A 27,854-nucleotide genomic window follows, 5' to 3' on the forward strand; every position below is an offset into this window, starting at 1 on the left:
AAGTGGTTGTTGGGCCGGAGGTGGCTTCTTTAGGTGGCTTTGTGGATGTAGATGAAATTGTCTCATTTGTGGTTTCTTCAACTGTTGTAGTTCCACCTGTTGTAGGTGTAATTACCATTGTAGTTGTTGTTAAAGTTGTGGGATTGGATGTTATGACAACTGGCCCTGATGTTTCTTCACCTGTTGTTGTGGGCTGTGATGTTGAAGTAGAGGTTTCAGAAATTACAGTGGTGGAAGTGGTTGTTGGGCCGGAGGTGACTTCTTTAGGTGGCTTTGTGGATGTAGATGAAATTGTCTCAGTTGTGGTTTCTTCAATTCCTGTAGTTCCACCTGTGGTAGGTGTAGTTGTTGTGGGTGCAATTGTAGTTGTTGTTAAAGTTGTGGGATTGGATGTTATGACAACTGGCCCTGATGTTTCTTCACCTGTTGTTGTGGGCTGTGATGTTGAGGTTTCAACAATTACAGTGGTGGAAGCGGTTGTTGGGCCGGAGGTGACTTCTTTAGGTGGCTTTGTGGATGTAGATGGAATTGTCTCCGTTGTGGTTTCTTTAATTCCTGTAGTTCCACCTGTGGTAGGTGACGTTGTTGTTGGTGCAATTGTAGTTGTTGTTAAAGTTGTGGGATTGGATGTTATGACAACTGGCCCTGATGTTTCTTCACCTGTTGTTGTGGGCTGTGATGTTGAGGTTTCAGAAATTACCGTGGTGGAAGTGGTTGTTGGGCCGGAGGTGGCTTCCTTAGGTGGCTTTGTGGATGTAGATGGAATTGTCTCCGTTGTGGTTTCTTCAATTCCTGTAGTTCCACCTGTGGTAGGTGACGTTGTTGTTGGTGCAATTGTAGTTGTTGTTAAAGTTGTGGGATTGGATGTTATGACAACTGGCCCTGATGTTTCTTCACCTGTTGTTGTGGGCTGTGATGTTGAGGTTTCAGCAATTACAGTGGTGGAAGTGGTTGTTGGGCCAGTGGTGACTTCTTTATGTGGCTTTGTGGATTTAGATGGAATTGTCTCATTTGTGGTTTCTTCAACTGTTGTAGTTCCACCTGTTGTAGGTGTAATTACCGCCGTAGTTGTTGTTAAAGTTGTGGGATTGGATGTTATGACAACTGGCCCTGATGTTTCTTCACCTGTTGCTGTGGGCTTTGATGTTGAAGTAGAGGTTTCAACAATTACAGTGGTGGAAGTGGTTGTTGGGCCGGAGGTGACTTCTTTAGGTGGCTTTGTGGATGTAGATGAAATTGGCTCATTTGTGGTTTCTTCAACTGTTGTAGTTCCACCTGTTGTAGGTGTAATTACCATTGTAGTTGTTGTTAAAGTTGTGGGATTGGATGTTATGACAACTGGCCCTGATGTTTCTTCACCTGTTGTTGTGGGCTGTGATGTTGAGGTTTCAGCAATTCCAGTGGTGGAAGTGGTTGTTGGGCCGGAGGTGACTTCTTTAGGTGGCTTTGTGGATGTAGATGAAATTGTCTCCGTTCTGGTTTCTTCAACTGTTGTAGTTCCACGTGTGGTAGGTTTAGTTACCTCAGTAGTTGTGGTGGTTGAAGTCGTGGGAGTGTAATCAATGACAACTGGCCCTGATGTTTCTTCACCTGTTGTTGTGGACTGTGATGTTGAGGTTTCAACAATTACAGTGGTGGAAGTGGTTGTTGGGCCGGAGGTGGCTTCTTTAGGTGGCTTTGTGGATGTAGATGGAATTGTCTCATTTGTGGTTTCTTCAACTGTTGTAGTTCCACCTGTTGTAGGTGTAATTACCATTGTAGTTGTTGTTAAAGTTGTGGGATTGGATGTTATGACAACTGGCCCTGATGTTTCTTCACCTGTTGTTGTGGTCTGTGATGTTGAAGTAGAGGTTTCAACAATAACAGTGGTGGAAGTGGTTGTTGGGCCGGAGGTGACTTCTTTAGGTGGCTTTGTGGATGTTGATGAAATTGTCTCATTTGTGGTTTCTTCAACTGTTGTAGTTCCACCTGTTGTAGGTGTAATTACCATTGTAGTTGTTGTTAAAGTTGTGGGATTGGATGTTATGACAACTGGCCCTGATGTTTCTTCACCTGTTGTTGTGGGCTGTGATGTTGAAGTAGAGGTTTCAACAATTACAGTGGTGGAAGAGGTTGTTGGGCCAGAGGTGACTTCTTTAGGTGGCTTTGTGGATGTAGATGAAATTGTCTCCGTTGTGGTTTCTTCAATTCCTGTAGTTCCACCTGTGGTAAGTGTCGTTGTTGTGGGTGCAATTGTAATTGTTGTTAAAGTAGTGGGATTGGATGTTATGACAACTGGCCCTGATGTTTCTTCACCTGTTGTTGTGGGCTGTGATGTTGAGGTTTCAGAAATTACCGTGGTGGAAGTGGTTGTTGGGCCGGAGGTGGCTTCTTTATGTGGCTTTGTGGATGTAGATGGAATTGTCTCATTTGTGGTTTCTTCAACTGTTGTAGTTCCACCTGTTGTAGGTGTAATTACCGCCGTAGTTGTTGTTAAAGTAGTGGGATTGGATGTTATGACAACTGGCCCTGATGTTTCTTCACCTGTTGCTGTGGGCTTTGATGTTGAAGTAGAGGTTTCAACAATTACAGTGGTGGAAGATGTTGTTGGGCCGGAGGTGACTTCTTTAGGTGGCTTTGTGGATGTAGATGAAATTGTCTCATTTGTGGTTTCTTCAACTGTTGTAGTTCCACCTGTTGTAGGTGTAATTACCATTGTAGTTGTTGTTAAAGTTGTGGGATTGGATGTTATGACAACTGGCCCTGATGTTTCTTCACCTGTTGTTGTGGGCTGTGATGGTAAGGTTTCAGCAATTACAGTGGTGGAAGTGGTTGTTGGGCCGGAGGTGACTTCTTTAGGTGGCTTTGTGGATGTAGATGAAATTGTCTCTGTTCTGGTTTCTTCAACTGTTGTAGTTCCACGTGTGGTAGGTGTAGTTACCTCAGTAGTTGTGGTGGTTGAAGTCGTGGGAGTGTAATCAATGACAACTGGCCCTGATGTTTCTTCACCTGTTGTTGTGGACTGTGATGTTGAAGTAGAGGTTTCAACAATTACAGTGGTGGAAGAGGTTGTTGGGCCGGAGGTGACTTCTTTAGGTGGCTTTGTGGATGTAGATGAAATTGTCTCCGTTGTGGTTTCTTCAATTCCTGTAGTTCCACCTATGGTAAGTGTCGTTGTTGTGGGTGCAATTGTAGTTGTTGTTAAAGTAGTGGGATTGGAAGTTATGACAACTGGCCCTGATGTTTCTTCACCTGTTGTTGTGGGCTGTGATGTTGAGGTTTCAGAAATTACCGTGGTGGAAGTGGTTGTTGGGCCGGAGGTGGCTTCTTTAGGTGGCTTTGTGGATGTAGATGGAATTGTCTCCGTTGTGGTTTCTTCAATTCCTGTAGTTCCACCTGTGGTAGGTGACGTTGTTGTTGGTGCAATTGTAGTTTTTGTTAAAGTTGTGGGATTGGATGTTATGACAACTGGCCCTGATGTTTCTTCACCTGTTGTTGTGGGCTGTGATGTTGAGGTTTCAGAAATTACAGTGGTGGAAGTGGTTGTTGGGCCGGAGGTGACTTCTTTAGGTGGCTTTGTGGATGTAGATGGAATTGTCTCCGTTCTGGTTTCTTCATCTGTTGTAGTTCCACGTGTGGTAGGTGTAGTTACCTCAGTAGTTGTGGTGGTTGAAGTCGTGGGAGTGTAATCAATGACAACTGGCCCTGATGTTTCTTCACCTGTTGTTGTGGACTGTGATGTTGAAGTAGAGGTTTCAACAATAACAGTGGTGGAAGTGGTTGTTGGGCCGGAGGTGACTTCTGTAGGTGGCTTTGTGGATGTAGATGAAATTGTCTCCGTTGTGGTTTCTTCAATTCCTGTAGTTCCACCTGTGGTAGGTGTAGTTGTTGTGGGTGTAATTGTAGTTGTTGTTAAAGTAGTGGGATTGGAAGTTATCACTACTGGACCTGTTGTTTCTTCACCTGTTGTTATAGGATTAGATGTTGAGGTAGAGGTTTCAACAATTACAGTGGTGGAAGTGGTTGTTGGGCCGGTGGTGACTTCTTTAGGTGGCTTTGTGGATGTAGATGGAATTGTCTCAGTTGTGGTTTCTTCAACTGTTGTAGTTCCACCTGTGGTAGGTGTAGTTACCTCTGTAGTTGTGGTGGTTGATGTCGTGGGAGTGTAATCAATGACAACTGGCCCTGATGTTTCTTCACCTGTTGCTGTGGGTGTTATGTTGGTGAATGAGGACCCAAAAGCGACGTAATAGTAACAGAGTCTTTATTCCAGTATTAAACAAATAATGATTCTCCTGGATATTATCAATGGTCAATCCAAAACAGGAACTGAAATCCTCTCGTCAATAGAGAGGAACGACTGGAGACGCGACCACAGACTGCAGGTCGCTTCAGGAAGGCACTGGCCGTAGCTGACATAGACACCTGCTCACACGCAGCATCTGAAGAAGGCAAAGAACACGACAGGGCGGAACAAGGACACAGGAACAGCAAACATCAAACAAGAATCCGACAAGGACAGAAGCGGAAAACAGAGGGAGAAATAGGGACTCTAATCAGAGGGCAAAATAGGGGACAGGTGTGAAAGAGTAAATGAGGTCGTTAGGAGAATGAGAAACAGCTGGGAGCAGGAACGGAACGATAGAGAGAGAGAAAGAGGGAAAGAACCTAATAAGACCAGCAGAGGGAAGCACAGGGACAAGACATGATGAAAGACAAAACATGACAGTACCCCCCCACTCACCGAGCGCCTCCTGGCGCACTCGAGGAGGAACCCTGGCGGCAACGAAGGAAATCATCAATCAACGAACGGTCCAGCACGTCCCGAGATGGAACCCAACTCCTCTCCTCAGGACCGTAACCCTCCCAATCCACTAAGTACTGGTGACCACGTCCCCGAGAACGCATGTCCATGATCTTCCGTACCTTGTAAATAGGAGCGCCCTCGACAAGGACGGGGGGGGGGGAGGGAAGACGAATGGGGGCGCGAAGAAAAGGCTTGACACAAGAGACATGGAAGACAGGGTGGACGCGACGAAGATGTCGCGGAAGAAGCAGTCGCACAGCGACAGGATTGACGACCTGAGAGACACGGAACGGACCAATGAACCGCGGAGTCAACTTGCGAGAAGTTGTCGTAAGGGGAAGGTTACGAGTGGAAAGCCACACTCTCTGACCGCGACAATACCTAGGACTCTTAATCCTACGTTTATTGGCGGCTCTCACAGTCTGCGCCCTGTAACGGCAAAGTGCAGACCTGACCCTCCTCCAGGTGCGCTCACAACGTTGGACAAAAGCCTGAGCGGAGGGAACGCTGGACTCGGCGAGCTGGGACGAGAACAGAGGAGGCTGGTACCCAAGACTACTCTGAAACGGAGATAGCCCGGTAGCAGACGAAGGAAGCGAGTTGTGAGCGTACTCAGCCCAGGGGAGCTGTTCTGCCCAAGACGCAGGGTTTCGAAACGAAAGGCTGCGTAATATGCGACCAATCGACTGATTGGCCCTTTCTGCTTGACCGTTAGACTGGGGATGAAACCCGGAAGAGAGACTGACGGAAGCACCAATCAAACGACAGAACTCCCTCCAAAACTGTGACGTGAATTGCGGACCTCTGTCTGAAACGGCGTCTAACGGGAGGCCATGAATTCTGAACACATTCTCAATGATGATTTGTGCCGTCTCCTTAGCGGAAGGAAGCTTAGCGAGGGGAATGAAATGTGCCGCCTTAGAGAACCTATCGATAACCGTAAGAATCACAGTCTTCCCCGCAGACGAAGGCAGACCGGTAATAAAGTCTAAGGCGATGTGAGACCATGGTCGAGAAGGAATGGGAAGCGGTCTGAGACGACCGGCAGGAGGAGAGTTACCTGACTTAGTCTGCGCGCAGTCCGAGCAAGCAGCCACGAAACGGCGCGTGTCCCGCTCCTGAGTAGGCCACCAAAACCGCTGGCGAATAGAAGCAAGCGTACCCCGAACGCCGGGGTGGCCAGCTAACTTGGCAGAGTGAGCCCACTGAAGAACAGCCAGACGAGTAGAGACAGGAACGAACAGAAGGTTACTAGGACAAGCGCGCGGCGACGCAGTGTGAGTGAGTGCTTGCTTTACCTGTCTCTCAATTCCCCAGACAGTCAACCCGACAACACGCCCCTCAGGGAGAATCCCCTCGGGGTCGGTAGAAGCCACAGAAGAACTAAAGAGACGGGATAAGGCATCAGGCTTGGTGTTCTTATTTCCCGGACGATAGGAAATCACGAACTCGAAACGAGCGAAAAACAACGCCCAACGAGCCTGACGTGCATTAAGTCGTTTGGCAGAACGGATGTACTCAAGGTTCTTATGGTCAGTCCAAACGACAAAAGGAACGGTCGCCCCCTCCAACCACTGTCGCCATTCGCCTATGGCTAAGCGGATGGCGAGCAGTTCGCGGTTACCCACATCATAGTTGCGTTCCGATGGCGACAGGCGATGAGAAAAGTAAGCGCAAGGATGGACCTTATCGTCAGACTGGAAGCGCTGAGACAGAATGGCTCCCACGCCCACCTCTGAAGCGTCAACCTCGACAATGAATTGTTTAGTGACGTCAGGAGTAACAAGGATAGGGGCGGATGTAAAACGCTTCTTGAGGAGATCAAAAGCTCCCTGGGCGGAACCGGACCACTTAAAGCAAGTCTTGACAGAAGTCAGAGCTGTGAGAGGGGCAGCCACTTGACCGAAATTACGAATGAAACGCCGATAGAAATTAGCGAAACCGAGAAAGCGCTGCAACTCGACACGTGACTTAGGAACGGGCCAATCGCTGACAGCCTGGACCTTAGCGGGATCCATCTGAATGCCTTCAGCGGAAATAACAGAACCGAGAAATGTGACAGAGGAGACATGAAAGGCGCACTTCTCAGCCTTCACGTAGAGACAATTCTCTAAAAGGCGCTGGAGTACACGTCGAACGTGCTGAACATGAATCTCGAGTGACGGTGAAAAAATCAGGATATCGTCAAGGTAAACGAAAACAAAAATGTTCAGCATGTCTCTCAGTACATCATTAACTAATGCCTGAAAGACAGCTGGAGCATTAGCGAGACCGAACGGCAGAACCCGGTATTCAAAATGCCCTAACGGAGTGTTAAACGCCGTTTTCCACTCGTCCCCCTCTCTGATGCGTACGAGATGGTAAGCGTTACGAAGGTCCAACTTAGTAAAGAACCTGGCTCCCTGCAAAATCTCGAAGGCTGACGACATAAGGGGAAGCGGATAACGATTCTTAACCGTTATGTCATTCAGCCCTCGATAATCCACGCAGGGGCGCAGAGTACCGTCCTTCTTCTTAACAAAGAAAAATCCCGCTCCGGCGGGAGAGGAAGAAGGCACCACGGTACCGGCGTTGAGAGAAACAGACAGATAATCCTCGAGAGCCTTACGTTCGGGAGCCGACAGAGAGTATAGTCTACCCCGAGGGGGAGTGGTCCCCGGAAGGAGATCAATACAACAATCATACGACCGGTGAGGAGGAAGGGAGCTGGCTCTGGACCGACTGAAGACCGTGCGCAGATCATGATATTCCTCCGGCACTCCTGTCAAATCACCAGGTTCCTCCTGAGTAGAGGGGACAGAAGACACAGGAGGGATAGCAGACATTAAACACTTCACATGACAAGAAACGTTCCAGGATAGGATAGAATTACTAGACCAATCAATAGAAGGATTATGACATACTAGCCAGGGATGACCCAAAACAACAGGTGTAAAAGGTGAACAAAAAATCAAAAAGGAAATGGTCTCACTGTGGTTACCAGATACTGTGAGGGTTAAAGGTAGTGTCTCACATCTGATACTGGGGAGAAGACTACCATCTAAGGCGAACATGGGCGTGGCCTTCCCTAACTGTCTGAGAGGAATGTCATGTTTCCGAGCCCATGCTTCGTCCATAAAACAACCCTCAGCCCCAGAGTCTATCAAGGCACTGCAGGAAGCAGCTGAACCGGTCCAGCGTAGATGGACCGACAAGGTAGTACAGGATCTTGATGGAGAGACAGGAGTAGTAGCGCTCACCAGTAGCCCTCCGCTTACTGATGAGCTCTGGCTTTTACTGGACATGACATGACAAAATGTCCAGCAGAACCGCAATAGAGGCAAAGGCGGTTGGTGATTCTCCGTTCCCTCTCCTTAGTCGAGATGCGAATACCTCCCAGCTGCATGGGCTCAGTCTCTGAGCCGGTGGAAGGAGATGGTTGAGATGCGGAGAGGGGAAACACCGTTAACGCGAGCTCTCTTCCACGAGCTCGGTGACGAAGATCTACCCGTCGTTCTATGCGGATGGCGAGTGCAATCAAAGAGTCCACGCTGGAGGGAACCTCCCGGGAGAGAATCTCATCCTTAACCTCAGCGTGGAGTCCCTCCAGAAAACGAGCGAGCAACGCCGGCTCGTTCCAGTCACTGGATGCAGCAAGAGTGCGAAACTCTATAGAGTAATCCGTTATGGATCGATCACCTTGACATAGGGAAGCCAGGGCCCTGGAAGCCTCTTTCCCAAAAACTGAACGATCAAAAACCCGTATCATCTCCTCTTTAAAGTTCTGATAAACGTTAGAACACTCAGCCCTTGCCTCCCAGATAGCTGTGCCCCACTCCCGAGCCCGACCAGTAAGGAGTGATATGACGTAAGCGATCCGAGCTCTCTCTCTTGAGTATGTGTTGGGCTGGAGAGAGAACACAATATCACACTGGGTGAGAAAGGAGCGACACTCAGTGGGCTGCCCAGAGTAACATGGTGGGTTATTAACCCTAGGTTCCGGAGACTCGGAAGACCAGGAAGTAGCTGGTGGCACGAGACGAAGACTCTGAAACTGTCCTGAGAGATCGGAGACCTGAGCGGACAGGGTCTCAACGGCATGACGAGCAGCAGACAATTCCTGCTCGTGTCTGCCGAGCATTGCTCCCTGGATCTCGACGGCAGTGTTGCGAGAATCCGTAGTCGCTGGGTCCATTCTTGGTCGGATTCTTCTGTTATGTTGGTGAATGAGGACCCAAAAGCGACGTAATAGTAACAGAGTCTTTATTCCAGTATTAAACAAATAATGATTCTCCTGGATATTATCAATGGTCAATCCAAAACAGGAACTGAAATCCTCTCGTCAATAGAGAGGAACGACTGGAGACGCGACCACAGACTGCAGGTCGCTTCAGGAAGGCACTGGCCGTAGCTGACATAGACACCTGCTCACACGCAGCATCTGAAGAAGGCAAAGAACACGACAGGGCGGAACAAGGACACAGGAACAGCAAACATCAAACAAGAATCCGACAAGGACAGAAGCGGAAAACAGAGGGAGAAATAGGGACTCTAATCAGAGGGCAAAATAGGGGACAGGTGTGAAAGAGTAAATGAGGTCGTTAGGAGAATGAGAAACAGCTGGGAGCAGGAACGGAACGATAGAGAGAGAGAAAGAGGGAAAGAACCTAATAAGACCAGCAGAGGGAAGCACAGGGACAAGACATGATGAAAGACAAAACATGACAGTGGGCTGTGATGTTGAAGTAGAGGTTTCAGCAATTACAGTGGTGGAAGTTGTTGTTTCGCCGATGGTGACATCTTTAGGTGGCTTTGTGGATGTAGATGAAATTGTCTCCGTTGTGGTTTCTTCAACTGTTGTAGTTCCACGTGTGGTAGGTGTAGTTACCTCTGTAGTTGTTGTGGTTGAAGTCGTGGTAATAGAGGTAATGACAACTCGCCCTGTTGTTTCTTCACCTGTTGTTGTGGGCTTTGATGTTGAGGTAGAGGTTTCAACAATTACAGTGGTGGAAGTGGTTGTTGGGCCGGCGGTGACAATTTTAGGCGGCTGTGTGGATCTTTCAGTAGTAGTATATGTAGTTACCTCTGCATTTGTTGTGGGTGCCTTTGTAGTTGAAGTTGAAGTTGATGGCTGTGATGTTGAGGTAGAGTCTTCAACATTTACAATTGTAGATAATGATGCTGTGGTGTGTGTGAATATCTCGGATGCAGTTGTATTGATAATCTGGGAGGTAGGCTCTGTTGTCATTATTCCACCTGTGATGGCCGATTCTGTTATTGTTGAGGGCTGTGTTGTTGATGTTAAAGGCCACAATGTACCTGTAAAGTAAGGTAGTGTTTTTGTAATTAACGCAATCGAAGTCACTGAAGGTTTGTTTGTGACAAGTGATGTCGTTGTTATGGTACCAGTGGTGACTACTTTAGGTGGCTTTGTAGATGTGATGGTCTTAGTTGTGGTTTCTTCCATAGTTGAAGTTTCAGCTGTGGTCGATGTAGCTACTTCTCCACTTGTTGAGGGTACCGTAGTTGTTATAGTTCCAGTTGTCGGGTTGGGAATTGTGACTGTACTTGTTCCAGATGTTGTAGTTGAAGGATTTAATGATGAAGTTGTGGTGCCAATAGTGATTTCAGGTGTTGTCTCCATTGTTGTGGATGACCAAGTAGATGTTGGTTCTGTTTTTGACAAATATATATATTTTGTTAACTAGGCCAGAAAAATAACATTTGAATTTACCAAGTATTTACAATACTTACCAGTCATATTCAATTTGAACATATCGTCAATATGAATTAATCTCATCACTACCACCTAGGGTCCACCCGAACCTGAATACCCGAGACCCCACCAGGGGCCCGAGCTGGTACGGGTCCAATATTCTAAGTATTCCTTCGGGTCCGGGTCTAGTCATGTTTGATTGTCATCGGGTCTTGGGTCTATGTAATTACAGGTGATTGACCTGAGTGGACCTGAATGGACCCGACCACAGCTCTGCATAGCCTGTACCATATTTATTTTCCGCTAATATGGTGAATTTATTGACTTATAGAAGGCCTAGGCAAAATATAAAGACTTATTAATTAACCAGAGGAGCATCTTGGCTGATAAATATAATTTGTTTGTCACTTGGGTCCAATCAGGTCTGGTTGGACCCATACCTGGACCCGTTAGGGTATGGGTCGGGTCTAGGTCTGGTTGTCGTCGGGTCCATTCGTGTTTGGGTCTGATTGTTCTCGGGTCTGTTTGGGTCCAGGTCCCACTTTATTTTAAATGATCGTGTCCGTTCAGGTCCGGGTCTGATTGTCCTCGGGTCCGTTCGGTTCCGGGTCCAACTGTTTGGACCCGAGAAGACCTCTACTACCATCTTACATACAAATTGCTATTCATTTCCATCAAGATTTTCATTTATCAGTATGGTAGTTAGCAAGAATTGGGCTGCACTTTAATCATTCAAGAGTTTCTCTGCTTACCAGGTGTTGAGAAGTGGAAGACAGTTGTGGGCTTTAGTGTTGTCGTAGAGACCTGTGTTGTTGTTGTTGTGGTCAGAGGGGAAGTTGTGGTTGGTACTGGAGTTGTGGTCACTTTACAAGGGGAAATGTTCCTGGTAATGGTTCCGTTTGCGGCACAAACAGCAACTATGCAGTTACCAATCCCATCTGTTGTATTGTAGAGGGTTTCTCCATATGGGTGTTGTTTACCATTATGCAAGCATGTACAATCTGCAGGGGGGAAAGTATTTTATAATTAGATTTAATCAATGTTGCTTTGGTCATTGCTAAATATGTTACTTTTATTTGGGGATGTCATCCTTACCATTTACATTATAACTACAACTCACTCCAGTCATTGTACAGGTGCTTTATTAAAAGAAGAAAATAATTTAAACATTTGAATTATTCCCAGTTTCAACTGAATAAGATGTACATTTTTGTTCAAAATACCATTATAGAGGTTAAACTAGTCAGGGCTTGGTAATAAAGTACTGTAAGTTGTGAAATGGTTGGGGAGCAGGGCACGTTTTGAGATTGCAATATAGCCATAATTGGCATCACTATGGAAAAACTAGCATGACCTTCCCATCTTAGACAAACCCCTACCCAACCTCTTCCCTAAAATTCACGCAAAACAGAAAACCTAATACTTTCACAGTTGTAACATTCAGAATAGGCTCTGAAATAGTACAGGTACTGTGAACTGATTTATTCAAACATACCATGTTTCACAATTTTGTGCCGGAAGATTCTGTCCATTGGTGTACTGGTTTCCTTCATAGTCATAACAGCCACATTGTTCCCTCTCCACACACTTCATTGTCTCCTCATTGAAGTAAGGTTGTGCCGCAGGACAGTTAGGATAGCAGCCTGTAATAAGCACAATAGCCAAGAGGTTACAAAAGGTCAAGTCTTGTTAAGGATAACTGTAGTCAGTGTAAATGTAGCCTGAGGCTGCTCAGACACACAGCATGTAGATGTATAACAATTGTTGGGGTCAGTTTCAGTTACAATTGTTATTCAGAAATAATATCCAAAATGAGACAAAATATGAGTTAGACGGTCATATCCCTACCTTCCAATGCTGGAATTAAACTAGAACAGTCTCCGGAAGGGTTTCTGCAGGTCTTCATACACTGAGCTCCACATGCCTTGTAGTGCCACTCACATTCTCCAGTAGGGTTGTAGTAATCACAGAACAGTGCTGTTTGTGGTGGACAAAATATGGTGGACAAAAAGTTTTCATTATTTGAACTAGAATAATGATCCTTTTCCATGATCAACTGTCCTATATGATAATGTGTCAACCTAGTCCAGTATTGAATTGACAAGCGCCTTAATGTAGTTGAAAATCACATTCACTGTTGATTGTGAAGAAACTTACGGCAAATTCGAGGGGTTCTCCAGGCTACGCATGCTCCAGCTTCATTGCAGGCCTTTGCATAAGCTGCCACTGCGGTACAGAAGCACTCGCAGTCTCCACCACTGTCACAAGCACATGAGTCTCTCACACAAGCATCGTAGTAAGGAGAGGGGTCCACCTTAAAAGCACAGAAATGTGTTGTAAGATATACAGAAGTTGCATGGTGAAGTACATTTCTTTGTCCACAAAAGACAAATCCACATATCTTACTAGTAGTATATCCTAGTTGAATATATCCATACCTGGTTCTGGCAGGCTGCGAAGACATCACTGTTAATGATGCTGCACTGTTTCTGGGCCCAAGACGCTCTGTACGGGTTGGAGGCACATGGGTGCACTACAGCGGATACACTTGGGCAGCTTGATGAAACTTTCCAGCTGTTTCCAAATTCCACCGGATCAACAACAGTCGCTTGGGCTCTAGTGGTGAAGTCATTGTTTGCGTTGCCATCATAGTTTCCACACAGACCACACACTTGCCCCTGAAGAAAAGAGATCATGAATTAAAATGATTGATTTGGCAGGGTTCTACAAAAGTCTTGGTAATATCAGTTTTGACTGAATTCTGAATTAATTTCTTCATCAGAGAATCTTAATGTACCTGGTATTGTGGGCTAAGCTTGATAAAGAGACTGGTCTTCTTGTCCCACATGAGGATTAGACCACTTTTGACTTCAATGACCAGATAATTCCCCAGAAGGCTGATCTGTTTAGGAAACTGCTCTTCTGGAGTACTCCTGACAACTTGAGCGTTCCCATCTGCCAGTATGAGCTCACTGGTCTGAAGAAGAGAAATATGTTTTCATACATAACTTGGTCTAAAATCGGATCTCAACCTGATGTTTGGTTGATGATTTGTTGATTGTTCTTTACATGAGGGATGGAATGTACAGTATTGTGTGAAGTCAAGTTGCTCATTACCCCCAGGAAGAGCTTGATGGTCTTGGAGCAGGTGGTGCCTTTAGTTCCACAAGGAACGTTCTCAGTGAGAACTCTGAAGCTGCCACTGCCATTAGTATTGCCACAGTAGTCCTGTGCGAAAGGAAAATATTATTAATATGGTTAAAATTCACACTTTTCAATGCTGATACAATTCTACCAAATAAAGAGACACAAACCTGAATGAGAGTGTATTCACAGTTTCCATTAAAGTTGAACCTTTTCTCATCAAAAGTGATATAGTGACCCTCTCCATAGATTGCACAAACTCCATCACAAAGATGTGTGGTACACTGCCATTGACTGTCCTTGCAAGTACTGTGAACAACACACACATCATTTTTCATTATTTGTAAGTCTGTGTTCCATATGTTTTCTCCCCCATGAGATATAAAACACAAAACAGGCATACCATGTATTGCAGTCAACCTTAAGGGTCTCTCCAGCTTGGTAAGTAGCTCCATTGTGAGAACAAGGACAAAGTTCCTCCTTGATGCAGTCTCCATTCCCATCAGACACCAGTCCGTTGGGGCACATACAACCTGATGTGCACTCTGTGCTAATCTAAAGGGATTTAACAAAACAAAGTACATAAATAAGTCATGGCAAATGAAAGAGATGTGGACTATGTTTTTGTACGCGGGGGGCGTGTCTATTTGACATAATTTCGATTTTCCACGGATTTTGTTCATTCAACACGAATCTGTATAATAGTCTCAGTGTTTGACAATCCCATTTAGAGTGAATGGGGGACTCACACAGGTCATATCCAGAGTTGTGCAGCTCTTCTGACACTCTGAACCTGAAGCTCCTGGATGTGCAGTTGAGCAGTTGAAGAAAACCATAGGCAGTGTGCATACTGGGGATATATGAGAATACAAGTAAAAAATAAAAAAAAGATTTTCAATTCTCAAACAAGCAGAATATAATTGTAATATGTACAGAAATATTCACAGTCATTAATCACAATGTCTTGAATTGCTTGAATCCTCTTGGTTCATTTCAAATGTACCTGTTTTGTGAAGGATGCATGTAAAGTTAAATAATATCGAACCATATATTCTATAAATAACTACTAAATTGGAAGCAAAGAACATAAAACTTACTAAATAGTCTTGCTCCCCCAGTGCAACTCAGTGTCCCTTGTCTGCAAGTACTGTAAAATAGTTACAGTATTAATAGTTATAGTTAGATAATCAAATTAACAGCAAATTGTCACGCCCTGGCCTTAGTTATCTTTGTTTTCTTTATTATTTTTAGTTAGGTCAGGGTGTGACATAGGGGATGTATGTGTTTTTGTATTGTCTAGGGGTTTTTGTATGTTTATGGGGCAGTGTTCAGTCTAGGTGTTTGTATGTCTATGGTTGCCTAGATTGGTTCTCAATTAGAGACAGCTGTCTATCGTTGTCTCTGATTGGGAACCATATTTAGGCAGCCATATTCATTGGGTATGTCGTGGGTGATTGTCTATGTGTAAGTTGCCTGTGTCTGCACTTGTCATTATATAGCTTCACGTTCGTCGGTTTGTTGTTTTGTTTAGTTTGTAAGTGTTCTTCGTCTTCGTTGATTAAATTATGTGTTCATTTCACGCTGCGCCTTGGTCCTCCTCTCTTTCACGTAACGACGATCATGACACAAATATCATTATGACATAATTTAATACACATTTTTAAATATATCCATCAAGTTTCACTAGTACCTGTATTTATTTTGGTCTCCTAGCTTTATACGTATGAGGGAGGTGCTTACCAGGTGGCACCGTCTCTGCTGATAGTCTCTCCTGCAGGGACCACCGAGCCCTTGTCATAGCAGGGACAGTTGGTGGGGGCAACACACTTGGCAGCCTCGTCCATGTAGGTGCCCTCTGCGCAGCCACAGCCGTCCACCGGAACAAACTCCACCTGGCAAGATTGGTCTGTCATGCTCAGGGAGCGACAGGTGCGTCCACAGCTGGTCATGTTGTAGGTATAAACTGTTTGACTGGGGCAAGTGCCAAATGTATCTGAGAAAAGTAATTAGATATGAGTAGTATTAGCAAGACCATTTTTTGTTTCCTTAAACCTTTGTATTTGTGCAGTTATTTATTCAGGTTATTTGTTTTTAGTAACTCAACCCTATGGTTGTTGTGTCAATCATTCTATTCTAACTGATTTGCAGCGCTCATTATAATGACACATTGAGAGAGGTCTCCATGGTGCCGTGCTGTCTACTCACTGCAGATTGTGTCTCTCCAGCCAGTGAGCTGGATACCCTCGGCAGCACAAGCGTGGACATAAGAGGAGACGGCAGCACACATGCAGTCCTCACTCTTCTCGCAGTTACAGCTGTCATACATGCAGTTCTGTTGGAAAAAGGGTCAAAGTGTGTCAAGACTATAACCTCATCACATAAGAGTTTAATGGTTTTACTTTTTGATTGTATCCTTCTTAACTAACTTATGGTTTTGTAGGTGTCAGGTCTAATTTCAGAATGACAAGGGGAGAACACTCCTTTAGGATCCGATAACATGGAACACCAGTGCTGGGCATATTTCTCTGTGAAAAAGACAATCATAATTTCCACATACGTATATACTATCTTATATGCATTTGTTATAATCATTCAACAAGTGATTCATCTGTAGGCTTAATAAATATGTACCATTTTCAATGCTCAAACTGCAGGGGTTTTCAAAGCTAGTCTTGACATCAGGGCAGCTAGACATGGTCTTCCATGTGTTGGCAAAAGCTACAGCTGTGCCCTCCACCAATCCACTGATGACTCTGAACTCATCTGCCTGAACATCATTGTAGTTTCCGCAAAGGCCTGTGGAAAAATAATTGAAGCCGTATGATGTATTATATTTTTATGAATAGAGATACTGAAGAAAAAGGTATGAAACTGGTGGATGAATCTGAAGCATACCACAGGTTGTTCCTTTGTAGGATGAGATGGCAGTTATGTAGATCTGCATAACTGGTGAAAGCTGGATCTGAAGTTGAACTCCAAGAGTTGTCTGGATAACAATGTAGAATGAGGAGGGCTTGAAGACGGTCACTTCAGCTGCAATCCATGAAATAAATAGAGGGAAACCATTAATGCTTCATCTAGTGAATATAAATGATATGGTGTTTATACACGGATCCACACTACAGTTTAATTTGGCATTACAATGGATTATCTCACCTGTATAGAGTGGGAGCTGAGAAAGAATCTGATTTACAAAAACACTTCCACATGACTGGACTCGGATCACCTGTGAATTAGAGAAGATAATGTATTCTATAAAATTGAAAAAATAAATATTTATTGAACAATCCCCTCAAGACACAAACATTACCATGCATGAGCACTTGAAAAGATTGCAAACAGCCAGGCAATATTTGCCAAATCAGGGCAATTTTAAATAACGTTATTGTGTGTTTAGAACCATCCAATATTTATGTATATCATTATCAAAGACTTTGCACACATTGACATAAAAGGCATAATGGGTAAAAGTGTGGTGTTTTCATGATGTGCTTAAGGTTAACTTGTACAACAAAGTTGAACCTATGTGGTACCTAGAGGACAGAAGCAGCCGCCTGTACAGTGGTCTTCACACAACTGGCTGGCCTCTGGGTTGGAGCAGGTGTCAACACAGGGGCTTCCACACTCCTGGTACTCCATGTTGTAGGGGCATGTCTTATCTGAGAAAATAAACATTGTGATTAACAGTTTCCTTAAAATAGATTGTGAACATGATCATTAAGTGTTTGGTGGGCATGTTGAAGAGTATCTGCATGCTTACAGCAGAACTGTTCAGTCCTCCATTGCTGGGGCTTCCCCCCTGCGTGAACACACTGACGGGAGTACTCTGAGATGGTGTTGCACAGGCAGAAGGGGTTGGTGCTGTTATCACAGTGGCACAGGTCAGCCAGGCAGGTCTCGACGAAGGCGTCCTTGTCCAAATAATTAGTGCAGCTACTGAAAGCTGCACTGGAGAACAGCTGCTGACAAAATTCCTACAAATAGAGACAAACCACAAAAGGTTACCATATAGAAAACATTTGATGGATCACATGGATTAATTGCCATTTCTAACTTCTATTAATATTGTTTTGTATTCTTCTTCTGTGGTGTGAAATGGAATACCTCATCTCCACAACTCTCCGCAGAAGTTAGCGTAGGCTCCTCACAGACTTCCAGAGGACCATCCAGTTTCCAGAGGTTTCCATAGTCAGAGCTAGAGAGTTTCCCACCTGCAACAGCACAAACATTGACAATTAGCTTATCCACCTACAGTATGTAATGCAGTTACATTTCAATAGTTTTGGTAGTTTCAGAAATTATTTTACCATTGATGATGAACTCGTTGTATGTTTGGACTTCATTGAAGTCACCACACAGTCCGCAGGTCTGGTTTCTGTACTTATCGTTCATTTCAATCTGTAGAATGACCAGACCCAATGTGTTTACTCAACAAAATCTCATCCTGTTCAGCACTATACACATGTTCAGTCTTGGCTATCCTCCACGTTACCAAACTTTATTTTTTATTAGTCTTTGTATTAGGGAGTGACAAAAAATCTCATTCAAATGTACAAATATTTGCAAACACGTCATCAAATAAACATTGGAGCATGAGCCTGTGTGTGTATAGCCTATACATCTTCACAGATCCTGTTAAATTCATCCTCGTTCTTCAGGTAATTCTGCCTTTCAATGTTAACATATCTGGAGGTGAGTAGACAGTGCTTCAGCCAACATGAGACAAAGTGCAGCCAAAAATAGGTGTCTTTCACTCACAATCAACTGCTGATCATTGCCATTGACGGCAAAGATGCTATGCTTTTAATCTAAAGACAAATTAAACATGGTTAACTAATCAACCATTGAAGAGGAAAGTTAGAAAAGCAGGTATTTTACCATTAGGGAGTCATCCTTGTTCCAAACAGCAACCAGCCCCAGTTTGGCTACGACCTTCACATTAGATGTAGTCTTCACGATGCTGACTCCAGACAAGCTGAACGGCAGGGTCACCCTTCAGGAGGAAGAAGATACTTAAAGATCATCCTATACATTATGATTGTAATTTTTATTAAACTCCAGAATGTAGCACATAAAATCCTCAAGAGAGGTGCTTGCAGAATGGCGTATAAGTCAAATGACAGGGAAACTCACGTCTGCCCATTGACCACAACAACACCCTTGGATAGCTCCACCACTACACCATCCAGCTTCATGGTGATCTTGCTAATGGTGGGCTGGTTGTCCACCACCTGCCGCCTCATCTGGATGTTGAAAGTCTCATAGCTGCTCTTACACAGTGAGGTCACAACATGGTTGCAGGTGGAGGGGAGCTGGAAAAAGTACCCGTCGAAGGTCTTGAAGTGGTAGTTACCCCATGTGCTGCAGACCTGGTCATTGTGTGAGGCATTCACTCCTTAGGGACAAGGAATACAAATGTCAGTTCCTTCTTAGCTTATTGATGGATACCCAGTCATTTATTTGGTGTGCATTCAGTCAGTCGTTTACCTGAAAATGTGGGTATCGTCATGGTCATTGTCGGGATGATTGTTACACTTGTGGTGGGGCTCACTGAAATAAAAGCAATTCATGAGTATTTTACAATATTATATGTACATTACGGATGGAATTCAATCATTGCAGATATAGATTGTTGCACTGCGCTTTTAGAAGTGTATTTGATTTGCACAGCAGTATGTCCAGACGAAGGGACATTTGAGGCATGATGTGACCCATTCAATATTTACAGTGAACCTAAGGCTCAATTCAATCCGTATTGCCAAAGTTCAGCGCTATCGTGCAATTGAATTTTAAACGGAATGTTCCTGCGTTCGCAGCGTTTGTGTTCAAGGTAAACGCTGCATATGTCGGCTCAATCGGAAATTACCTTCACATTTCAAGTACGGCGATAGGGATTGAATTGAGCCCCTAGTTTACCAAAAGCTGCATGGTTAATGTGGCACTTCATTTCACTTGACAATTGTCAAGTCAAACAGCTGCAAACAGCTAACAATTGTAAAATCAATGTTTCAGGGTCTTCTGTGCCTGAACTACTTTGATGTTCTATGAATTGCGTAGGTGGGGTCAAAGCTTTTGGAATGCTCAGCCCTGGCTGACAGGTCATCTGACACATGCAACAGGCCTGAAGATTCCTTAATCAAGTGTCATCTGCTGTCTAAACTAAACACATTGAATTCCGATGACAGTTCAGTTCCTATTTTACATATTTAGGCATCACATTTTTCCTGTCAGTATTATTTGAATAATATCAGACATACTTACCACAACTATTATTTTAACGATATACATTTGAGTTTTTGACTGTATTCTGTTCTTGTTTTCATTCCCGATCTAAATTTGGTTTGAAAAGTATTAACTCGCACCCAGTGGGGGGAGTGCTTTATGTATTTATAACACTATACACTATGCTACAACCACTCATGATAACAATCACAAATGATAATGATACAAAGTTACAGATGTTTCACCACTAATGTGTAGCATTTTCAAATTTAGACAGAAACAATCTCATAACAAATGTGTTTAGGGAACAGAAATAGGATGAACATTTAAATGAATAATGTAATAATATGATCGTAGTAAATGTGTTCGCTGCCTAAAAGCAGAAAACAGGGAAACCGTTATTACTGATTGCGTAAAAACTGCTACTGTATGCCGACTGTTGAATTCTTCAAAATGCTTGTATAATACATGTAATTCATGTTCTGTGTGTTAGTACATTTCTGAATAGCTAATACATACATTTTTTTTTACATAATGAGATTTTACACAAAATATATATGTTATCAAATCTGAAAGTTACCTAATCATACTAAACTTGTGGTTACAGCTTTTAAAACCTATCGACCTGCTGAGTGTCAATAATCATAATCATTTGGTGTTGTCCTGAATACTTACTATTTGTAATTAACAATTAGTCTGATTTATGAAATAATATGTAGATTTTACAGATTTGTCAGATTTTTTAAAATGTAGAATAATTATATTATAGTAATAATCAGAACAGTTTCTGATTTAGGCAAATGAATGAATATTCTACCAACCTGTTTGTGTTGATCTGATCAGTAGTGCCAGGCATATCAGCCTCCATATCGGTGTATCCTTGGTTGTCCCCATGGTGATCCTGTGGGTAGTGAACAGGTCCTACACAGGTGATATGAGAGAGGTGCTAAGGATGGGTCTGGTCTTTATAACCACCTGTAATTGAGGAGGGACCTTAAAGGTTAAAACAAAGGTGGGGCCAAAGGTTAAACATGACTCAATGATGACTTTAAGACTTCAATGTTCTGTCTTATGAGGTTTTTAAGTACATTAACAGTACATTAAGCATGAGCATTTACATACAGATTTAGCTGTTTTCATTAGGTATTCTATTATTGGGATTATTTGTGTACCCCTATTGTTATTATAAACTCAGGTGGTTCATAACGTCCTTTATTATAGACCTATACATCTATATTGCACAAGATAAGTTACTTAGTCTGATGTGATTTCCTTTTTTACAAGGAGAGGTGCCTTCCTTCCTCATTCAGTATCTGTTTATTTCAGGCAGCATCTCCACTCCAGTGGTTTGAGCTTTTGGTATTTGGTATTGTATTAGGATCCCCATTATCCCGAAAGCAGCAGATACTCCTCCTAGTGTCCACAACACAGTACATGTTTTTTTCTTTATGTAATGTATATTTTAATGTATAATTACAGATATATTCATAATAAATAAGTAGTGAGGTTTAATAGAACAAAATGGTGTATCTCCACAGCCATCATAAACTCAGCCAATGTATAGCGGATTATTAATACATTAATCCACTCTATTGGCTCAGTATCTTGAGCAAACATTGTCCAAATGCAAACATTTGTCTCTCTGCTGTTGCTCAAAGGAGCGATCGGGCTAATTGTATTCATAGTTAGTATTCATAGGCTAGTGTGACTCACCAAGCTGATCCAGGATCTGCATCCTGATAAAAAATAATAAAAACATAATTTTAAATAATTAAAAAATAATTTTAACACATTAATGTGCATTTTTGCACAACTATTGTAAGTATTATTTCACAATTATTATAACGTTAATCACTTCAGCTTTCTCATATGGCCACTAAGTCTATCAACAGTATCAACCTATTATTTTTGGGGTGTTTTTAAACTCAACAGGAATAACTAGTTTGTATATAGCACATACTGTAACGTAGGGTAGGGTAGGGTGTTAGCCCACCGAATCAGTTGGTCCCGAACACCAAGCGGCACGTACTTACGCCCAGCCTGGACACTGAGGAGGCGCAGGCTCCGCCCGTAACGCCCGCTCGATGTCCGAGTCCACCTCCCATACCACTGGTGCCATCAGCCTCGAGGCTGGAAGGATGGGAGTAGGCTCGGTGGACCGATCCTCCGTGTCATAAAGACGGGACAGCGCGTCGGCCTTTACGTTCAGGGAGCCTGGTCTATAAGACAGAGTAAACCTAAATCGGGTGAAGAACATGGTCCACCTTGCCTGACGTGGATTCAGTCTCCTAGCTGCCCGAATATACTCCAGATTCTGGTGGTCAGTATAGATGAGAAAGGGGTGCCTAGCCCCCTCAAGCCAGTGTCTCCACACCCTCAGGGCCTTGACCACCGCTAACAACTCCCGGTCCTCCACATCATAGTTACGCTCCGCCGGACTGAGCTTCCTCGAAAAGAAAGCGCAGGGGCGGAGTTTTGGTGGCGTACCCGAGCGCTGTGATAGCACGGCACCCACCCCAGCCTCGGACGCGTCCACCTCCACTATGAATGCTAGAGAGGGGTCCGGGTGCGCCAACACGGGTGCATCCGTGAACAGCGCCTTCAACCTATTGAAGGCTCTGTCCGCCTCTGCCGACCACCGCAAACGCACCGGCCCCCCATTCAGCAGTGAGGTAATGGGAGCCGCTACCTGACCAAAACCCAGGATAAACCTCCGGTAGTAATTGGCAAACCCCAAAAACCGCTGCACCTCCTTCATCGTGGTAGGAGTCGGCCAATTACACACGGCCTTAATGCGGTCACACTCCATCACCACCCCCGAGGTGGAAATGCGATAACCCCGGAAGGAGACGGCTCGTTTGGAGAACACACACTTCTCAGCCTTGACGTATAGGTCATGCTCCAGTAGTCTACCAAGCACCTTGCGTACCAGAGACCCATGCACGGCGCGGGTTGCGGAATAGATCAGAATATCATCGATATAAACGACCACGCCCTGCCCGTGCAGGTCCCTGAGAATCTCGTCTACAAAGGATTGAAAGACGGCTGGAGCATTCTTTAACCCATACGGCATGACGAGGTACTCATAGTGGCCCGATGTGGTACTAAATGCGGTTTTCCACTCATCTCCCTCCCGAATACGCACCAGACTATACGTGCTCCTGAGATCCAGTTTTGTGAAAAACTGTCCTCCGTGAAATGATTCCACCGCCGTAGCGATGAGAGGTAGTGGGTAACTAAACCCCACTGTGATGGCATTTAGACCTCTATAATCAATGCACGGACGCAGACCTCCCTCATTTTTCTTCACAAAAAAGAAACTCGAGGAGACGGGTGAGATGGAGGGCCGAATGTACCCCTGTCCCAGAGATTCCGTGACATATGTCTCCATAGCCAACGTCTCCTCCTGGGACAATGGGTACACGTGACTCTTGGGAAGCGCAGCGTTTACCTGGAGATTTATCGCACAATCCCCCCCCCGGTCGATGAGGTGGTAATTTAGTCGCTCTCTTCTTACTGAAAGCGATTGCCAAATCGGCATATTTGGGGGGAATGTGCACCGTGGAACCCTGGTCTGGACTCTCCACCGACGTGGCACTGATGGAAAATCCCAGACACTTTCCAGAACAGTCCTCTGACCACCCCTGGAGAACCACCTGTCTCCACGAAATCTTAGGATTGTGACTAGCCAGCCAGGGAATCCCCAGCACCACTGGAAACGCAGGCGAATCGATAATGAAGAGACTAATTCGCTCCCTAAATCAAATCAAATCAAATCAAATTTTATTAGTCACATACACTTGGTTAGCAGATGTTAATGCGAGTGTAGCGAAATGCTTGTGCTTCTAGTTCCGACAATGCAGTAATAACCAACAAGTAATCTAACCTACAATTCCACAACTACTACCTTATACACACACAAGTGTAAAGGGATAAAGAATATGTACATAAAGATATATGAATGAGTGGTGGTACAGAACGGCATAGGCAAGATGCAGTAGATGGTATAGAGTACGGTATATACATATGAGATGAGTACTGTAGGGTATGTAAACATAAAGTGGCATAGTTTAAAGTGGCTAGTGGTACATGTATTACATAAAGATGGCAAGATGCAGTAGATGATATAGAGTACAGTATATACATATGAGATGGGTAATGTAGGGTATGTAAACATTATATTAAGTGGCATTGTTTAAAGTGGCTAGTGGTACATTTTTACATAATTTCCATCAATTCCCATTTTTAAAGTGGCTGGAGTTGAGTCAGTATGTTGGCAGCGGCCGCTAAATGTTAGTGGTGGCTGTTTAACAGTCTGATGGCCTTGAGATAGAAGCTGTTTTTCAGTCTCTCGGTCCCTGCTTTGATGCACCTGTACTGACCTCGCCTTCTGGATGATAGCGGGGTGAACAGGCAGTGGCTTGGGTGGTTGTTGTCCTTGATGATCTTTATGGCCTTCCTGTGACATCGGGTGGTGTAGGTGTCCTGGAGGGCAGGTAGTTTGCCCCCGGTGATGCGTTCTGCAGACCTCACTACCCTCTGGAGAGCCTTACGGTTGTGGGCGGAGCAGTTGCCGTACCAGGCGGTGATACAGCCCGACAGGATGCTCTCGATTGTGCATCTGTAGAAGTTTGTGAGTGCTTTTGGTGACAAGCCGAATTTCTTCAGCCTCCTGAGGTTGAAGAGGCGCTGCTGCGCCTTCTTCACGACGCTGTCTGTGTGGGTGGACCAATTCAGTTTGTCCGTGATGTGTACACCGAGGAACTTAAAACTTTCCACCTTCTCCACTACTGACCCGTCGATGTGGATAGGGGGGTGCTCCCTCTGCTGTTTCCTGAAGTCCACAATCATCTCCTTTGTTTTGTTGACGTTGAGTGTGAGGTTATTTTCCTGACACCACACTCCGAGGGCCCTCACCTCCTCCCTGTAGGCCGTCTCGTCGTTGTTGGTAATCAAGTCTACCACTGTAGTGTCATCCGCAAACTTGATGATTGAGTTGGAGGCGTGCATGGCCACGCAGTCGTGGGTGAACAGGGAGTACAGGAGAGGGCTCAGAACGCACCCTTGTGGGGCCCCAGTGTTGAGGATCAGCGGGGTGGAGATGTTGTTACCTACCCTCACCACCTGGGGGCGGCCCGTCAGGAAGTCCAGGACCCAGTTGCACAGGGCGGGGTCGAGACCCAGGGTCTCGAGCTTGATGACGAGTTTGGAGGGTACTATGGTGTTAAATGCTGAGCTGTAATCGATGAACAGCATTCTCACATGGGTATTCCTCTTGTCCAGATGGGTTAGGGCAGTGTGCAGTGTGGTTGCGATTGCGTCGTCTGTGGACCTATTGGGTCGGTAAGCAAATTGGAGTGGGTCTAGGGTGTCCGGTAGGGTGGAGGTGATATGGTCCTTGACTAGTCTCTCAAAGCACTTCATGATGACGGAAGTGAGTGCTACGGGGCGGTAGTCGTTTAGCTCAGTTACCTTAGCTTTCTTGGGAACAGGAACAATGGTGGCCCTCTTGAAGCATGTGGGAACAGCAGACTGGGATAAGGATTGATTGAATATGTCCGTAAACACACCAGCCAGCTGGTCTGCGCATGCTCTGAGGACGCGGCTGGGAATGCCGTCTGGGCCTGCAGCCTTGCGAGGGTTAACACGTTTAAATGTTTTACTCACCTCGGCTGCAGTGAAGGAGAGCCCGCAGGTTTTGGTAGGGGGCCGTGTCAGTGGCACTGTATTGTCCTCAAAGCGGGCAAAAAAGTTGTTTAGCCTATCTGGGAGCAAGACATCCTGGTCCGCGACGGGGCTGGTTTTCTTTTTGTAATCCGTGATTGACTGTAGACCCTGCCACATACCTCTTGTGTCTGAGCTGTTGAATTGCGACTCGATTTTGTCTCTGTACTGGGACTTAGCCTGTTTGATTGCCTTGCGGAGAGAATAGCTACACTGTTTGTATTCGGTCATGCTTCCGGTCACCTTGCCCTGGTTAAAAGCAGTGGTTCGCGCTTTCAGTTTCACGCGAATGCTGCCGTCAATCCACGGTTTCTGGTTTGGGAATGTTTTAATCGTTGCTGTGGGTACGACATCGTCAATGCACTTCCTAATGAACTCGCTCACCGAATCAGCATATTCGTCAATATTGTTGTTGGACGCAATGCGGAACATATTCCAATCCGCGTGATCGAAGCAGTCTTGAAGCGTGGAATCAGATTGGTCGGACCAGCGTTGAACAGACCTGAGCGCGGGAGCTTGTTGTTTTAGTTTCTGTTTGTAGGCCGGAATCAACAAAATGGAGTCGTGGTCAGCTTTTCCGAAAGGGGGGCGGGGGAGGGCCTTATATGCGTCGCGGAAATTAGTATAACAATGATCTAGGGTTTTTCCAGCCCTGGTAGCACAATCGATATGCTGATAGAATTTAGGGAGTTTTGTTTTTAGATTAGCCTTGTTAAAATCCCCAGCTACGATGAATGCAGCCTCAGGGTGTGTGGTTTCCAGTTTACAAAGAGTCAGATAAAGTTCGTTCAGGGCCATCGATGTGTCTGCTTGGGGGGGAATATATACGGCTGTGATTATGATTGAAGAGAATTCCCTTGGTAGATAATGCGGTCGACATTTTATTGTGAGGAGTTCTAGATCAGGTGAACAGAATGACTTGAGTTCCTGTGTGTTGTTATGATGATCACACCACGTCTCGTTAATCATAAGGCATACCCCCCCGCCACTCTTCTTACCAGAAAGATGTTTGTTTCTGTCGGCGCGATGCATGAAGAAACCAGCTGGCTGCACCGACTCCGTTAGCGTCTCTTGAGTTAGCCATGTTTCCGTGAAGCAGAGCACGTTGCAATCCCTGATGTCTCTCTGGAATGCTACCCGTGCTCGGATTTCATCAACCTTATTGTCAAGAGACTGGACATTGGTGAGTAGTATGCTAGGGAGTGGAGCGCGATGTGCCCGTCTCCGAAGCCTGGCCAGGAGACCGCCTCGTTTGCCCCTTTTACGGCGTCGCACAGGGTCGCCGGCTGGGATCAGATCCATTGTATTGGGTGGAAAGCAAAACACTGGATCCGTTTCGGGAAAGTCATATTCCTGGTAGGAACGATGATGAGTTGACGTTAATCGTATATTCAGTAGTTCCTCCCGACTGTATGTAATGAAACCTAAGATTACCTGGGGTACCGATGTAAGAAATAACACATAAAAAAACAAAATACTGCATATTTTCCAAGGAACGCGAAGCGAGGCGGCCATCTCGTTTCGGCGCCGGATGTTGTAATGATTCCCTATGATTCCCCTGCGTCACCATGTCCAGTGGAACTGTGGCCTCCATGACCAACCCTGACCCTAATGGCCGGCTATCTAGGGAGTGCACGGGGAAGGGAGAATCTATATGCACGAGCGGAACACCCAGCTTGATGGCGAGTCCGCGATCCATAAAATTCCCAGCTGCACCTGAATCGACTAGCGCCTTATGCTGGGAAGAGGGGAAAAGTTCAAGAAACAAAATCAAGACAAACATGTGACCAACAGGGGGTTCTGGGTGAGTTTGATGCTGACCTGGGGTGACCGAGAAGCGTTCCGCCTGCCATCTCGACTCCCAGACGGGCCCCCCTCCTCCGGTACCCCTCTGCACGCCCCCCCCCCAACTCCATAGGAATGGGAGCGGGGGCGCTGGATGGTGGAACGAACAGGACCCTCTCCGAACGCCCGCGGGCAGCCAGCAGATTCTCCAGCCGGATAGACATGTCGATAAGTTCATCAATGGAGAGAGCGGTGTCCCGACACGCTAGCTCCCTGCGGAAGTCCTCCCGGAGACTACACCGGTAGTGGTCTATCAGGGCCCTGTCGTTCCACCCAGACCCAGCGGCCAAGGTCCGGAACTCCAAAGCGTAATCCTGGGCGCTCCTCTTCTCCTGCTTAAGGTGGAACAGTCGCTCTCCCGCTGAATTCCGGGTAGTGCTCCTTCGCCGAGTCTGGGCCATTCCAGACCGCGTTTGCCCACTCCAGAGCACAACCCGT

General features: G+C 45.3%; 1 pseudogene; it reads right to left on the reverse strand.

The window, feature by feature from the left end:
• Positions 1-9,918: 9,918 nt before the first annotated feature.
• LOC120024836 lies at positions 9,919-27,580 on the reverse strand (annotated as a pseudogene).
• Between the last annotated feature and the right edge of the window lie 274 nt (positions 27,581-27,854).

Source organism: Salvelinus namaycush, chromosome 30 (assembly GCF_016432855.1).
Source record: "Salvelinus namaycush isolate Seneca chromosome 30, SaNama_1.0, whole genome shotgun sequence".
Taxonomy (NCBI): Eukaryota; Metazoa; Chordata; class Actinopteri; order Salmoniformes; family Salmonidae; genus Salvelinus; species Salvelinus namaycush.